This window comes from Rhinopithecus roxellana, chromosome 6, assembly GCF_007565055.1.
Source record: "Rhinopithecus roxellana isolate Shanxi Qingling chromosome 6, ASM756505v1, whole genome shotgun sequence".
Lineage (NCBI taxonomy): Eukaryota > Metazoa > Chordata > Mammalia > Primates > Cercopithecidae > Rhinopithecus > Rhinopithecus roxellana.
Window position 1 is genome coordinate 116,259,563 of NC_044554.1, and position 18,509 is coordinate 116,278,071.

Consider the following 18,509-nt stretch of genomic DNA (forward strand, 5'->3'; position numbering starts at 1 on the left):
CAATATCTTGACACAGAACACAATTAAGGAAGCCAGAAAGAGAAATGCAGTGCCATATCAGGATACTATTCCTGATGTTTTACAGAGAATACAAGTCATTTATATAAAAATGCAATGTGAATGGGGTCAGTCACTTCAAAGAAACTGTTTCTGCTGTCATGTGTTCTACTTGGTGGCTGGAAAAGAAATACTAAAGTTCTGAGATACACTCATAAGCATTCAACTTATGTTAATAGCATCAATACCATTAACTTACCTTCTACTAATTTGAAATGTATCATTTCAAACAGATTAATTGAAGTTCATTGTAATTTTAATGAACGTCTAAATGTAAATATTTTATACTTTTAAATTTTCATAATCCGAAACATAATCCAAATTAGCAAGGCTCTACTACTATTTAAACCACAATTGCATTCTGTTATCCAGAATTAAACTGGAAAACAGATTTTCATTAGTACTTCTTTTTTATAACAATAACCTGTAGCCTAATAAGAAGCTAAATACAACCTGAAAAAGATAAACAATGTCCAACTGAAGACCATTTTATTACATTTTTATTTATTGAATATCATGCATGGTAACTATTAACTAGAATATTATAATAACCAGAAAAAAACCTACTAGTCTATTAAGTAAAAGAAACTTTACTGTACTTGAGAAGTTATTCAAAACAATAAATTTAGGGGTCTCAACACAGAGTCGTAATATTAAAGGTAAAAATCTAAGTTAATTTGAGAAAGTATGACAAATTCCTGCTGGCAGAGATATCAATAATGAAAAAGTTGAGAAATCTCTTCTGGTAGTTTTAAAGATTAAGGCAGTTTAAGTTTTGTTTTATTATACAATATTGCTAAAACTGTTTCTCCTTTATTTTCAACATGTATTTCCTTTGTTTTAAACTAAATTGAAGTAATTCATTGTGAATCATCCATAATTTGCCCACCTATATTATCCTCTTGCTCTCTTTCTTAAATCTAATTTATTCAAAGGGTACAAGATATCCAACTGTAACTACTCAAACTTATTTATTGACCTTCAAGTTTCAGACCCAAAAGGAATACTCTCGTGGGAAATAAAAATTCATACATCTATAAATATTTCATAATTTCTAAGAGTGGCTTTTCTGAGGGTATTTAGGCAAAAGCTGAGGCAAAGCTGGGCTTCCCTGAATTTGAAAGTATCATTCATTTTATGTAAAACTGATACAATCTCATATTTCAGAATTCTCTATACATATGATTGTCACATCAGACCTTTACAACAATACTCTAAGGTAAGCATATCAGAGTCAATCCCTACTTCATTACACTAAGGAAGACACTGACAAGCAGAGATTCAGTGCTTTGTCCTAAGACCACACGCCAGGAAATATTTGAGAGCCAAGACTAGACCTAGGTCATCTTAAGAAGCCCTTCTTAAAATTCTCATTCTATTAAACAGAAGATACTAAGCTTACCTGAGTATAAATAAGTGTGAGGCCATACAACAACAGAAAATGAATAGGAGACAAATTCCTTCCTAGATTATCTGGGGATTATCTCAATCCTTCACTTTTATACCTTGTCTGGAACATCATAGCCCTGTGGATCATCAGGGTTGATCAGCCTGGTTGGTTAGGCCTGAATCTCTTCATCCCTCGCTGCTTCTTCTGTGGACACAGTGAACGATGTTCTTAAGTCAGGCTTTCACATGTAGCTGCATATCCCCGCTAGATGCCCACAACAACCAGCTCTATTTAAAATCACAGAATATACGGAGCTATCACATTTTCAAGAATCTAAGATACTAAAATAGTGCTTAAAAGAGTATATGGCTTATATTCCAATGAGGCTCTGATAAAGATCAGAAGCATGAGCTTAAGTTCAGCTCTAGAATCCCTAAAAGATCCAATTATGATTCCATCATTCTCTTTTTGTCCTTATTCTTTATAAAATTTTACCTTCTTTACACTGCAAATGAAACAAAGACTAGGCAAGAGTAAACAAAATGATCTCTATCGTCAGTTTAACTCATTTTTCTTTTTGTTGTTTTTAACATAGAATTTTGACCCTGGCAAACATTTGAGTACCTAGCAGTTCTAACACCTGAACACAGTTCTTGATTTGGACCAGGAGAAAGAACACAATGCCAGGTTCAACAGTGAGCCTGTGTGTCAAGAGGTAGCTGATCTTTGAGACGTTAGAGTCACTCTTAAAGAGAAAAAATAGGCAAAACAAACATAAAAGAAAACAAATCACCCATGTTGAGTCCTAGGAGATGATTTCCCACAAGCTGTATAAACTTTCTTCAGTTAAACAAATAATCCTAGAAATGAAGTTTTGTTTTCATACTTTGAGGACACATAGTAATGATTACCTGTGGTTTTTCTCACTGGAAACCCCGACAGTGAGACAAAATAATTTTTTTTTTCATTTTTCCCAGATAAATGTCTTAAGACATTTCTAGAATATGAACATTTCTTAAGTCAATGTTTTTCATTTAAATTTAAATTTTATAATCATCATATCTAACTTTATTCAAAGCACAAATCCTAGAGACAGGCAAAGTTTTTGTTTATTAAGGACCATTTCACAATATCCCAACTCACTAAGATCTCTTGCTTACTACCTCAAAGAGGTGGGGGAACCTTCCCGGTATGAAATCTAGTGTGAAACGTTCATGGAATTTCTATATATTCTGAGGACTTTTTTTTGGAAGGAACACCTTTGAAATTCAATCTCACATAAAAGAGCAGAGAAATTGAGTAGACAGGGGAGAAGTGTACTAGAAGAAGTAGCTTGCATTCAAAGGTCGTTGAAACACATCAGAAGAGTGTGTTAGTGTCTAAGTAAGACCTTGGGCCTAAATCCATATGGATGTGTAAATGAGGATTATGTAATACTCATACCCTGTATTACAATTGCCAAAAGTATATGAGAAGGGATATTTTCACTTTGTTCTCTAGGAACGTGTATTTATTCATTCATCCCCATCTGCCTTTGACTAAACCAGAGCTCAGCCGAGTGGAATGATTCATCAAAAAAGAAATGGAAAGTTGACGGCACAGTCAGAACATCAGAGTTCCATTGAGTGTGTTCCACTGAAACACACAACCTGAGTCCCTTTTAATTAAAACAAATGAAACAGTAAAATGGGTTTATAACTTTTTAAGGTCCTTTCTAATAAACCTGTCCTAGACACCAGACATATGTTCGATGACCTTTAAAATTAAAATAAGCTTTGAGACATCTATGAAATGTTGCCTCCCGTTCCCCAAAAAGTTTCAGATATGCCTCTATTAATAAAGTTGCTTAATCCCATTATTTTATCTCTTTCTGTTGGTCTTAAATTATCTCTCTACTCACCTCAGGCAATGATTGAAGTTTTTTATGTATTCCCTTAGTCTATTAGTCCTGACCCTGCTAATATTTCACATGGCAGCCTCATTTAAACAGTAAAAGCAAGTATTTTCACATTATGCATTAATAAAAAGTACTAGCATTTTTCTCATTTCTTCATTGGCATTCAAACATTTTTAAACTAAGCCTCTTCTTTATCAGTACAGATAAGAAAAGTAGAATGAATTATTCTTAAGTTTTGATTACATGCTTTTTGGGTTAACTAGTTATCATAATTTATTCATAGGAATACATTAATAATCAATGATAGCAACACTAATATTGTTCCATTATCACCTGAATAATTCTTTAAAGATTCAGAACCTAACATTGGACCACAAAAGGAAATTATCCTTTCCAATGCATTTTTTCTACGAACCAAAACATACTTAATATCTTCCTTTGTAAGTCCACTTCATACGGCAGTCTTTAAATACTGTTCATAAAGACAACATCAAACATTTGGAAGTTTGCAATACACCAAAGGAAAGAATGATGATTTATTCAACTTTAATTGGCTCAATATTAATTTCATGAATTTTATACCTAGAGGATTCTGATTGCTATAGTTCTTACCATGAATAAATTTTGCTCTTGAAAACTGGTAATTAATTCTTACACCTTGAAAGACTGAAAAACCTAGGCCTCTGAATACATTTACATGGAAATTAACATTCTTTTCTACTGTTTCTTTGAAATTTCTTTAGAGATTACCTTTTCTTGTTCAGTTCAGACTGTATCAAACATCCATTAATATAGTTCCTTTTCCTTTAGATTCTCAAAGGCTTGGGGTTTAGAGAAACTTCAAGTGTGCAAAAATCTAGAAACTAAGGACAATTCAACCAATGTTAACTATGAACTAATTTCTTTAATCTTTAGAATGGTGTTGAATGCTGTATCGTCAGGCAATACTGACATAGGCATCTAATTCACATATAGGTCTTCCCTCTATGATGCAGCATTTTTCTGAACATCCAAAGACAGTTTTAATAAGGGAACTTATATATAATATAGGTTATATTTTTATATGAAAATAGAATCTGGTAGGTAATGGTAAAACATAAATGAATATTCTAAAACTATTCCAATGAGACATTCCCAACAGCTCTCCATTTTTTCCTTCCTTCCTTCTTTCTTTTAAATTACCTGCCTTTTTCTTTCAATATCATTTATTTTTCAATCTTTGGACCACTTATTTTCCCATTAAAGTGAAACACAAAGAATGGCTTTCATTACAACTCAGAGAGGTGAAGTGCCAGTCGATTGGCACCAATATATAGGTTCCCTCACTGGAGAACTGAGAGAGTTATCTCTGTTTCTCAATTTTGAGACAGACTCTTCACAATGAATAAGTAATTTGAAAATCAAAAGGACATTTTGTTGAAAAAGGAAGCTGAGGCTAAACTACCTGCATGGTTTAAGTCATCTACATGCTGAGTTGTGAACAAGTAGACAAAGCTCTAGAAGCTTTTTTAAAAACTTTGTGAACTTACTAACCCATGTATGCATACACTATAAAATCTGGCATTAAAAAGAACACAAGGGTCTTTTCCTTTGTTTTGCATACATAATTTTGAAAAGTACTTTTCTGGATCAAATGCTGCAAACAAAAATAAAAATAAATAGAAATAGTTTAGTCAAGTTCTAATTTTTATTCTTGGGCTCTCTAATAATAATTTTATATCACCATGCTTATAGGATGTAAATGTTGCCGGAGCAGTCTCATCTCTCCCCTTTGGAAAAACTTGTCTTTGAACCACTAATTTTTATGTTATGTTTAAAGATCACAAAGCAAGATTATGCTGATGAAGTTTATCAAAAAATTTGGAAGGCAATTTCATAATAGCAAGTAAACACGAAAGTGTCAAAGCACCAGAAATGCTGCACCAGATTTTAGCCCATCTGCAGATAATCTGTCTAGGATGATAAAACTTGTGCTTTGTTTCTACAAATCCGTAGACTATTTGAATAGAAATTTTATAATATATACTACATTTCTAATTCTAAGGATAAATGAAAATTACTAACAGACACAATTTATAATGAATTCATTGAAATATTAGACCATTTTCAATTCTGACTTTCCTATAGTTTGGAATATTCCCTTAGCCCTGAAGGTCAAGGCACAGTGTAGTGCTAAAAATATCCATTAGGGTTTTAAAGTAGGGTGACTAGAGCCCCTCCTCTTTTACAACTTATTGTTATCTCCATAAACAAAGCTATATTGAGCATTTCCTCTGTTCCATAACAAAGCTATATTGAAAATTTGTACAGTATCATACAAGATGCTGAATTCAGCAGAGACCAGGATCTCAGCTTTACAGTTTAAAAGGACAGAGAGGATAGACACACAATAGGCCATATATGTCAAATGGCAACAACAGATAATAAGCATTCAGAATAGGGGAGGTCACTTCCAGTTGGTGTTAGTCAAAACAGGCTTTATGAAAGGCTTTGTGGTGGGCAGTATGCTGATGTGCAAGTGGTAAAACAGAGGACACTACAAATCAAGGAGATGACACTAATGGAAATGTAGAGTCAAAGGAGTGCAAGGCTCACATGGAAGCATATGGATCTGGGAGCTAAGAGCCAAGTGCACAGTTGAATGAGGGAGAGAGGAGAGGTTACTCTAGTATGCCAGGCACATGATCTTGAACTAAGAACACTGACCATAGATTGATATTGACAAAATGGGCTGATTTTTTTAATGTTTACTTTAATTAGCAAAAAATAGCAATATTAAAATAAACATTTTATAATTCACAATTTCATCATATTAACAAAGCAAGTATTTTTATTACTTTGTATTTCCTTCCAGGGATTTGTCCATATGGCTGCATATTTTTACCTAGAAGTTGTCATACAATTTTGCACTTAGATATTTTTCAGTGAACATTATAACATCGAACATATCTCTGCTGCTTTTTAAAGTGTTCTTTGAGGAAATATACTTCTCTAGAAGACTGAATTAGACCGATAGCAAGAGTAGCTAAAAACAGAAGTAATTTCTTGATGAGTTTTTATAAACACACTTGTTTGGAAGGTCCTTAAGCATAGCTACACTTTCTACATCTTGAATTTTCCAGACCAATCCTGATAACATTTTGGTCTGTAGTCCTCCCCTCTCCACGACTGGTACAATCAGACATCAGATTTTTGTGATATATATTAATTTTATTCTGTAATTTTAGCAAACTGGTTTGGATCACAGATATCCTTCACTTACTTGCAGTGTGAACTTAGGCAACTTGCTAAGTTCTCTAAATCTTAGTGTTGTCCTCTATAAAACGAGGCAAATAATGATTCCTCCTCCTAAGATTGCTGTGATGAATTAAGGAGGGCTTCCACGACAGACAGTATGGATTGTGGTTAAGAACAGAGACTCTGGGACCATTTTGGCTAAATTCAAAATTTAGTTCTACTCCTGGCTCTGGGACCTTGGGCAAGTTATCTAACATCAACTTGCTTCATGAGAACAATGAGGATGATGATAATAATAGACACATATGTACTCCTGTCAGGGTTGATGTGGGGAACAAAAGAGTAAAGTGGATAAAGTGGCCTGTAATTGTGCCTGGCAGATGCATGTGCTATGAACGGGTTCATTATTATTACATAAAATGGTTGGCATAGTATTTAGATCATGGTAAACAGCCAGTAAGTGGTAATTATAGATATTACTTTTTACTCAAGCAGAACGCTTTTATCATCTCACTTAATCAATGTTTGTTTTCATTCCACTAAACCTGGGAGACATAAACCTAGTTTATTTAACAAACAATTATATAATATTTACCAAATGCCAGGCACTGATGCAAGCACTTTACAAATAGTTCATTTAATTTTCATTAAGAACCCTATGAAAAAGGTACTGTCGTGATTCCCACTTTTAAAAATGAGCAGCATGAATTACAAAAAGGTTATATAATTAGCCCAGCATCACTGAGAGACTATATGTCAATTAATCAACTCCGGTACTAACAACAGATAGAACTGAGATTCTAAGCCAGGCTCTCTGGCTCTAGAGCTTACACTCTTAACTATGGCACTGTGTGGTTTCCAAGAAAGAAAAACTTTCAACCCGTAGGCCCTTTACTCATTTACCTTCTGGGCCATATGCCAAGCACCATAAACCCCCTTCTTGACACTTGAAGATCTATGGGAACAAGGCCTATAAACATTCAGGCTCCATGCCCAGTGGTCCCTACAGTTTGTATCACCAGTTCTCCAATCCCCCGCCTCCCCAACACACACCCTACAGTGGTCATACATAGAAGCCTAACAGTTCAGGAGATGTCTGGGAAATTCCAAAAACAGAAGGCAGATGAGAGGCAGCAGGGAGTTTTATCCATGAGTGTCTTCACACAAGAATCTAAATGCTGATTGAGGGCATGTTGCCCTCCATTGAGGAGAGACCAGCCCCTGCTGGCAGGAAGCTCAGCATTGACAACAACCACTGAAAAGAAGGCGGAGAGCTTTGCCAGCTGGGGATAGACATCTGGCAAAGGATCAGAGGGATGCCAGGTCAGCTAATCCACCCCAGAGCTGGATTTAAACACATTTCTCCTTGGTGCTATGCAAGAGCTTACTGAGTCCACTACTGGAAGAATGGAGCTAAAGAAATTCACCCAGAAGCAAATCAGTTTCAAAGTAATGAGGGCATAACTCCTAATTATGCATCATTAGAGAGGCCTCCTGACCAGAACATAACTAAGGCTGGCCAGAGTCTAGTCTGAGCATACCTTTAAAGTTTAAAGTATTGAGCAACTAGGTTTTATTTAAGATTCATGTCTGCATATAAGCAAGGTGTAGGAGAGTTCCTTCACAATTAGCTAAGCAGCTCAAATCTCTGTCATACACATACATACATACACACACACACACACACACACAGTTAAAAAATCTTATTTTTAATCTCAGAAAAAAGTTATAGAGGTTATTTCACTTTGACACCTAAATTACAACCTACATACTCAAGGTCTCTTTCTTTCACTTATAGTCAAGTAATTACAAGCTTTGATTTCCAGTGTGCCCCTGTTTGAGTGCATTTCAGTAGCAATGAGGGCTGAGTTTGGCCCTGAACTCGAAATTTCAGACCTTGAGTTTTTAATCTCAATTGTATTTTGCATTCCTAAGTTTTTCAGTTATTCCAATTCTCTGCCTTCCTTAAGGTCCCTGTAACCACAATGAGTTCCCCTAATTCACCCAACTCTACCACATTGCTCCATGGCTCTCCCCAGACAACCTTACTCCCTACCCATCCTACCCCACTGCTTCATAATTCCTCCTCAGCCAGCTAATCACTGATCTTATAGGAGGCTGCTTCTGCACCCTCATTCTAATGACCCAAGTAAATTTTATTCCCTTACATATGTACCTAACCAGGCTTCCCTTTGTCAGTTTTGTATGACCCCTTTATTTCAACATTCTCTCAACCTCAGGTAAGAAACACCCCTTCCATCAGACTCAGCCTTGTGGTACCTTCAGGGGAGTGGGGGTGGCAAATGGAACCACTCTCCTCTCATTCCCAAAGATGGACACCTGAGATTCTCTGCTATCAGCTCATACCTGTCGGCGACCCAAGATTTCTTCTTTCCTGAGGGGTTATTTTAGACCTTGAAATGGTATCTATTAGTATATACCAAAGTTCTATAAATTGTAGAGATCTAGGAATGCTAAAATTTATAAAATTAGGATACTTATCTGATTCTTACCATAAATGTCTGTCACTAAACAAAATCAATGTATATAATAAGACTTAGTAGATGTAGGGAGACAAAAGTGGAAAAGAGGCATGCAAGAAGTATGAATTATCTTTGGATGACTTTAAGGAAACATTAGTTCTTGTAGGGACAGTTGCAAAGTTAAGCAATGGGAATAACCTATTTGAGGAACTAATATGATGGCATATCTTGCTGTTAAAAAATGGAGCTAGCATTTCACATTATGCTCAAATTAAACCGAGCATTTTCTTCTATCTCAAAGCCAATTTTGAGTATGACTTTGTACCCATAGCCACACAATAATCAAGAGAATACTTGTTCATAATGAGAATAGGCTGTAAATGCAACTTCCATTGTCTTATCTTTTCATTTTTTCATAATGCAAATATAACCAATTAAAAATATAAGTAATATAGTCCACTTATTTCTTTCCTATGCACTCTCTAATTTTGAATTTAGTTAAATTTAAAATGTCTAAATTTTTTTCATTTCAACTCTAGAATTCTTACACTCTCTTCTGCCATTCTAAGTGGTTATTCCTCTTCATGTTTTTCCTAAGTCTTCAAATACAAATGGACTGTTGTGCTGAAATTTCACATTTGAATAAATTACATTTATGTTTTATATTTACTGGGAAAGCAGATAGCCCAGGAAAAGTTAAAAAAAATTATATAAAATAACTATAGAAGATTGAAGTATTTGATGTGCTTTTCTGAATCTCTATATCCAAAAGTAAACTGCTAGTACATGGGTGTGTGTGTGTGTGTGTGTGTGTGTGTATGTGTGAGAGAGAGAGAGAGAGATTTCAATAACTTGGGGAAAATAGTTTTTAAAATATACTAAATTTATAGTGGAATGAAGAAAAGTCAAGTTTCTTTCTCTGTAATTCTCAACTCTAGTAAACAGTGTATTTTCTCAGAGTCTGTAGAAGACAATATAGCCCAGTGGCTAAAGTTTGGACCTTACAACTAGATAATAACATGTCTTTAAAGTGTTACCATGTGCCAGTCAAATATAACAATAAACCACAAGGTAGATTATTGTTATTATTATCTGCATTTTACAGATTAGAAAACTCAGGCACAGAAAGGGTCAGTAATACGCCAAAGTCACAGAGTTAGAAAAGTGTTAAAGGCCCTGTTCCTCCTATCCAGGTTGTCTGGCTCCATTATTCATGCTGTAAACCAGTCTTCACGTCACCTTACTTAACTTGTAATCCTGGCTCTACCATTTAGTAGTTGCGTGGCCTTAGACAAGTACTCACTCTGAGCCCCACTTTCCTCATCTATAAAGTAGGGACCATAATAAAATATATTTCTTATAGTAGGGGCTCAATAAATATGATTTGTCTTCTCAAAATTTAAAATGATAGAACAGTTGCCTGTAAAACATATATATCACAGCTTTTGTGAACATTTAATAATGGACAACTTTGCAGAGCAAATAGTAATATGGTACAACAGATAACTGCATGCATATATGTACATAAATGTATATGTATATATTAGGCCATATTTTCCTGAGTTATTTTTGCAAAGCATTTCCACAATATTTGGTGGCATGTTAAATATACTAAGCACTTTTCTACCATTTTATACACTTTTCCAAAATACATTCCTTCATCATTTTCTTTTTACTTTCTCTTGTAGTCTCTGTTCCACTCCCATCATTGCACAACAACTACCCTATTCGTGATCATTGATATTCTTTAGCTGCCAAATATACTGGTCTCTATTGGTCTTCATCTGGCTTAGCTTTTCAGAGAATGGCAGATGATGCATAATGGGTGCTCAATAACTATTCACCATCATCACAACTTATAGTTAATTAATTACACATACACCGTCCTAAGCCAGGCACTCTCTAAAGCTCTTTTTGGTTTTCTGGATTCCTCTTTTTCCACCTACCTCCATTACACATATAATTCCCCAAGGTTCTGTCCTCAGTCCTCTTTTCATTTCACTGTTTTATTTACACTTAGGGAGCCTAGATCCATCTCTTCTATTAGGGTACATATACCTTAAACCTGACGTAATCCTGAATTCTAGACACTCAATTCCAAACCTCTGGACATTCTACATGAATGTTGAGAAAATACGTGTAATTCAACATGTCAAAGCAGAATTCACCTCCTACAAAACCTGTTTCTACTTTCGTATGCTCTTTCTGTTAGTGGCATCCTAATATTCAGATCTTCCAGGGAAAAACCTCAGAGGTAGTCTTAAGTTGTCTCTCTCCTCAAAGTCTAGTTCTCAGATTCTGCTTACTTTACTTTGACTTGCCCCTTAACCTCCTCTTCACTCCTGCTCTTCTCTAGAATTGGTTCTAATTACTTTTCATCTGAACCACTGTAGCTGTATTTGTAAGTCATTCTTCCTTCCTCCTGGCATCATTTTCAGTATATTCTGTTTGCTGCCATAATGTTCTCTTCCTAAAACTCCTTTAGCGTTATGTCACTTCATCACTCCTCTACTTAAAAACCTTTAATAGTTGCATTTAAAATAAAGTATATTTGGGGGGAGATACATGAGATAATTTATTTCTTTCCAATAATGTACAAAGATCAAATCAGGGTAACTGGCATATACATCACCTTGAATATTTGACTTTATGCCAGAAACATTTAAATTATTCCCTTCTAGGTATTTTGAAATGTACAATAGATTATTGTAAACTATAGTTACCCCACATATCTATAGAACCCTAGGTCCTATTTCTTTTTAAAACTGTACATTTGTATCCATCATCAACCTCTTGCCTCTCTACTCTTCCCAGCCTCTGGGAACCAATCTATTCTCTGTCTTCAGGAGATCAACTTTCTAGCTCCCACATATGAGCGAGAACATGTGATATTTGTCTTTGTGTGTTTGTCTTATTTTACTTAACATGATCGCCAGTTCTATCCATATTGCTGCAAATAACAGAATTTCATTATTTTACATGCCTGAATAACATCTCATTGTTTATATAACATTTTCTTTATCAATTCACTCATTGATGGGCACTTAGTTTATTTTATATTTTGGCTATTGTGAATAGTGCTGCAATAAACAAACAAATGCAGATATTTTTGATACACTGATTTCCTTCCTTTTGAATATATATCCAAGAGTGGAATTGTTGGATCAAATGGTAATTCTATATTTAGCTTTTTGAGGAAACTCTATACTATCTCCATAGCATCTGTAATAATTTACATTTCCACCAGTAGTGTACAAGGGTTTTGCTTTTTATATATACTCATCAGCATCTATTAGTTATTCCGTGACTTTTTGATAAGAGCTGTTTTAACCGGAGTGAGATGACGTCTCATTTTGGTTTCAATTTGCATTTCTTTGATGATTAGTGATGTATATTTTTTCATATACATGTTAGCCTTTTGTATGTCTTCTTTTGAGAAATATATATTCAGATATTTTGCTCATTTTAAAGTCAGATTATGTTTTTTGCTACTGAGTTATTTGAGCCCCTTGTAGTCTCATATTCAAAGTGCTCCACAGCTTAACTCCTCTTTGTTAATTGTGTTCAACTTTCAACCCATGTCTCATATAACTATCACCTTCTTCCACATATCCAGATATTCTGTGCTAACAGTTTCCTCATGAAAGCCCCATATTTTCTCCCTTCATACCTTTGCTCACGTTATTGTCTCAGTCTGACACAACCTCCAGGCCACTCCCTACCCTTGTCAAACCTCACCTATCCTTCAAAGCAAAACGCAATTTAGAGCTTGTTTCCCTGTTCTTGTAGGATGCCTTTCTCTGTAGTTGATTTGGTACAAAATATAGTCTCTTGTTTGAGTTATATGGCCAGGGCAGCAGAAATATGTCTTAACTATCTTTATGTTTCTTACAACTTCTAGCAAAGTAGTTCTATGTATATAGAAAATGTCCAGATATTGAACAAATTAGTATATGTGAGAACAATAAAAAATGGGGCTCACAGACTTCCAAATATAAAGAACATAATTGACCGAGAGCCCCTGCTACTGGGTTCTGAGCTCTATGCTGCATTTGTGCTGGGTCATGCCTCTTAGAACTCCTTCCAGCCCATAATGGGATGTGACAGGGACACTAAGGAAGGTCCATTCCTAGGAGACAAGGGGACTTATCTGACAGACAACTCTGACACACAGCTATGCTCTGACACCTCCTTACATCACACAAGAGTCAAGGGCACATCCACACATCAGTCTCTCCTCTTCCTTACTGCTGCTCTTCCTATCAATGTCTGGCATCATTCTCACGCTTTCCTAGCTTTCTCCAAGTATCTCTCTATTTTTCTCACACAGATACTTCCCCTAATACTTACAGATTTAATCCCATTTTGGCTCTGCCTCTAAGGAGAGCAGGACTGACCCAATTTGACACAACTATACACTTTTTTCTGAATTTTTTAAAAACTTTGTGATATGGAAACCTTGCTTTAGTCACTACTTTAACAACAAGCTCAAATAATAGTAATATTAATAACAACAAGAATTAACCTTTTACTGTATGTGCACTTTCTCATTTGTCCACAATAAGAAAAATGTGACTATAATTCCCACCATACAAAATGAAAAAAGAGATTTAGAGAAAGTAACTTGCCCAAGTCACCCAGTTAATAAAACAATGGAGCCAGGACTTAAACCCGTAAAACCTAAGTCCAGAATATAATACATCTTTTTAAACACTACACTATGCTGCTAAGTAATTGGCCTGCTAAATCAAATATGTTGATACAAGTTTGAAATCTTTGCATCCATTTCAAAAGTAATAAAGATTCAATTTATTATCTGCACAGCTAATCCCAAAGTGTCCCCAGCTCCCAAACAGTATAGGATAAGCATGGACATTATCCATAACTATGATTCAGGAAAATATTTTTGCTGCTACAGACATTCATTCATTTGTGAGTAACAACCTTGTGCCAGGCAATGGGTTATGATAATAAAGGGCACTATTCTCTCTTTAAAGAGGTGAAAATTATAAAAAGAAGAGTTTGATTTAAGCCAAGATCCAACTTCAAAATGATTCTAAACATCTGACTACCATTTACCATGTGATTGTCACAAAACAACTCTGAATAAAAATTTCACCTCTCTACTCATTCCTGTACATTTTTCTTGATTTAAAAGCATTGCTTTTAATGAGTGTCCCTCTGTCAGGACCCTTATGATTGTATTGGTCAGAAATGGCTAATTAGAACAGAAGGTCTCAAGCGTATCTCCACCTTCTGGCAGGTGTCATTCTATGTTTGTCAAACACCCACATTAGGAAATGGAGTGGGTCATAATAAAGGTCAAATATAAATGGGAAATGGCTGTTGTTAAAATCTCAAACACCAATTACCATTTCTTCATTACCTTGGTTGCACTCATGCACATATCAAAATATTCTATTAACGCATGAAGTAGCAGAGAATAGTGCAAAGATGGACTTCAACATAAGACATATTTGGGTTTACATCCTATGCTACCACTTACTGACTCAAGCGATAGGCACATTTCTTAACCTCCCTGAGCCTCTGTTTCCTTATTTGATATTTATTGTGAGAACTAAATGAGGCATTTTAAAGGAAGTTGCCTTGCATTATAAGTAGATGCTCAGTAAACGCCTTTTACTATCATTACAAGCCTATCTCCCTTGCCAGGCTGGCAGCTCCTTCCAGACCCATCTTAAGGTCATATATCCTCAGAACCTGACACAGTACCTAACACAAATAGATGTTTAATAATTATTAATATAATGAATTAATGAATTATTTATGCTCTAGATAGTGGACTCTAAAGATACAAATTCACATGGGTAACCTTCTGGACCAAAACGACCTTAATCCATATTCATAAAAGCAATTCTAATAACTCTTGAACCTAATTCCAAAATGCCGGCTTACTCTAAAAGCTCAATACACACAAGTTTAGAATACAAAGAGAAAATTTCTATCTGTCCTCTTGCAATGGCATTTAAACATGAAAGGCCTGGAAAGTAAGGGTGGGGTAGAGTATGACAATGGGAAAGCTAGGGAAATTATAAGAGACAAAATATGTGAAAGCAATGGTGATTTCATCTTTAGAAAATAACTCACCTGACGCACAGATTAATAAATGATAGTGGCAATAAGCTACATGGTACTCTTCATCTTCAAAGCTCTGGATCAACAATTAACATACCTTCTTTGCATGCAAATGAAGTACACAGATGTCATTTGACAGGTGGATGGTGGATAAGTTGAGATCGAGACCCTTAAATGTATTCCCAGTGTCATCCAGAAAACTCCTAAGAAAGTCAAGGTGGGGCTCAGGGTTTATGGTCATCACAGTTGACCTCTTTAATCATAAGATGATATGAAGAAAATGTTAAATCTGTGACAGAATACGACAAAAAGATGGGAGAGAGGAGAAAGATGAAGGAGAGATAAAAAGGAGTGAAAGAGAAGCAAACATTTACTGAGTTCTTATGTTACTAAGTATAGTATGTGTATTATTCCACTTAATATCTCAAATCAATCCTTGGTTTGGATTTATCATAAGAAAACTAAGGATGAAAAATGCTAAGAAGTTTGTCCAAATCAGTCATCTGGTAAGTGAAAAACTTGGAATTCACACCCAGGTTTTCCTGACTCTAGAGCTCAAGATATCCCAATATCCTTATCCACAAGATATCCACAAGGTAATGAAAGGAATCAGATGCCAGGAGGGAGTGAGCACATCACATATGCAGGCATCTGCACACGTGAGTCAAACAAGATCATGGAAGGAAACACCAAGTGCAGTAACCCAGTTGGCCACTATTCCAGTTTTTATATGCAAAGAAAAAAATAGTTTCTGCTTGTTCTTTATTAATTACAGAATTATAAGCCCAATTTGAGTCTTATAATTTACATAAGATTATAAGAAAAACAATTTCCCTTGTTGTGATAGTTTGAACTATCACAGGCAGGAAAAGTAAACATTTTGTTTCACCTTCATATCCTCAGCACTGTTAAAGGGATCAATGACTATTTCAGTATAGATTAAAGACTGATTTTTCTAGTGCAAGTAGACACCAGAACATAGTACTCTGGAGTTGGACTCCCTGGCTTCAAACTCTGACTCCTCTACTTATTAACTATGTGTCCTTGAGCTAATCGTTTGATACTTCCTGCCTCAGTTCCCTCATCTGTAAAATGGAGTATAATAGTAATATATGTGTCAGGAGATAATAATGAAGATTGAGTGAGTCTAAGAATGTTCAAATATACAGCAAGTACAAAATAAATGTTAGCTATTTGTCTCATTACAAAATGCATCACTCAGTTTTTAAGTCTGGTTCTCTTATCACTGGACTGTGCTAACTGCCCATGCAGTCTTGTTACCCTCCACACAACAAATAGGACTCATTTTGGTTTTGATCAAAAAGAGATGTCATTGCCAAAGAAATGAACTTGATTGCTTTTAAATGTCATGTCCTCACAATGAGATATACCAAATTGCTCCCTCTTACTTCCATTCAAGTATGTGTGAGCAATGACTTTTATTTAAATTCATAATGGCATTTACTACCTGCAATGTGATAGATATGGACAGAGCAGAATGATAATCAGCAAGTGGGTATCATTTGATCCTGTTTTATTCTTCTGTTCACTTTTCTTCATCCATCTCTCTTTACAAACAAGTATCTTTGCCTTTGTCACTGATAAAAATTTATGAGACTATTACAAAGGTATTTTGAAGCCTTTATTGTATCTTTAAAATAATAAACAATAAAAAAGTATCAAATTCCCTAGAAATTATGCAAATTGTAGTATGTGGTTAGTCATTTTAAATGTCTTGCTCTAAAGGCAAACCACAGAAGTGGGAAATCCTCCGTGTTACTTGAAGACATGAAACATAAGGGTTTGTCAAGGCTTACTAAACTCTAAGTGAAAAGATGGGCATCGAGGAAAGGGCTTTTGAAATATTAAAGAACAGGTAAATCTCTGCAGCACTATTGATTTCAAAAGCACAAAGGGAATATTCAGAACAGGAAGAAAACATGAAAAAGTCATTGTGAAACATTGCGCATACAATCTCCACTGTCAGTGACTTTCAGTAGGAAATATGGTATCAGCTTTCAAAAAACAAATGCCTCACTAAGGGTATTTTATTGATATGTGTTCATTTGCTAGAGGCCTCTTAATTCTCATGGGTTCCTAAAACTGTCAGAAATCCTACAAATGTGAATAGTGTTGTATAAGCAAAATTAATGTCTTCATTGCTGAATGTGATGTTTTAGCCCTTAAATGTGCCTTATTAGCAGGGTTTTATAAAAATGGAAATGTAAATATGTTACCATTTACATGCTTGAGCCTAGCTGACCTTAAGATATTATTTCAGTCTGGCATTTATCTTGGTACCATAAAGCAAGCACTCTCATCCATGCATGAATTCCACATCACAATTTATCTAAACTAGCCACCACCTAAGATTTCAATGTAAAGACCTAGTCAATTAAACAAACACTGGAAAACAGGACACTGTTTGCTTTCAGATTTATTATAATCTGACCCATTGAATAAGAATGATACATGTTGTATGTATATGTATGTGTATGAGAGAGAGAGGAAAGGAAGGATTTGAAAGGACACTCTGCTTTTTCTTGGTTAATCTCAGACATCATTTCTACTAGAAATAGTCATTTTGTTTCCAAACACTTGAAGCTAATTGCTGGTTTGCTAGGGGAGGATAGGGGTGTTATTTCCAATGACACTGATGCTGAGCACAGTTGTTCCAATATTCTCTCACAGTCACCACCTGCCTCTGTAAGGCAAGTCCGCGTAGTGGGAGAGATGGTGTAGAGAAAAGCATGTCAAACTAGAAATCAGAACACGTGGGTGACAGTAGCATTAATGTTTATTACTTAATTTGTGGCCAAAGACAACTCAACCCCTCAAAGTCTTGGCACCGTATATTAAATACAGAAAGTTGAAATAAACATTACTGGAAAAAACCGACAATTCTAAACTTCTCTGGCAAGAATAATGTGCTTGGCAGAAACAGTGAGGCCCACTTATATTTTATAAATGAGATTAAAACTGAGTCACCACTGCTTTTGAGCTCTGAATGACACTGACTGTCTGGCAAGGTAGAATTGAAAACATTTCTGAATTCATTCGGAAAGAAAACTAATATCCTGGACCTTGGAACAATACCTTTAATAAACAAGGCTGTTCTACTTTGGACTGACCAAGGAAAACATTTCAATAAACTACTCATCTATATAAAGAAGGTTCTGATCCAAACAATTCTGGGGAAAAAATGCAGTGAAAAAATACTTGCTTTCCTTATTTATGGTAATACAAATATACAGGAAAAAACCGAATTCCAGAAACAGAGGATGAGTAATTCTTTGGTATAAAATCAAAGTCCCTAAATATTTTCAGTATCTTGAAAATTGAGAAACCA

At 35.2% G+C, this 18,509-nt stretch overlaps 1 protein-coding gene across 3 annotated transcripts in view; it reads left to right on the forward strand.

Moving 5' to 3' along the window:
* The window catches only part of GRM3 (glutamate metabotropic receptor 3), a 223,224-nt gene that overhangs the window by 56,967 nt on the left and 147,748 nt on the right, over positions 1–18,509 (forward strand). The window lies entirely within an intron of this gene.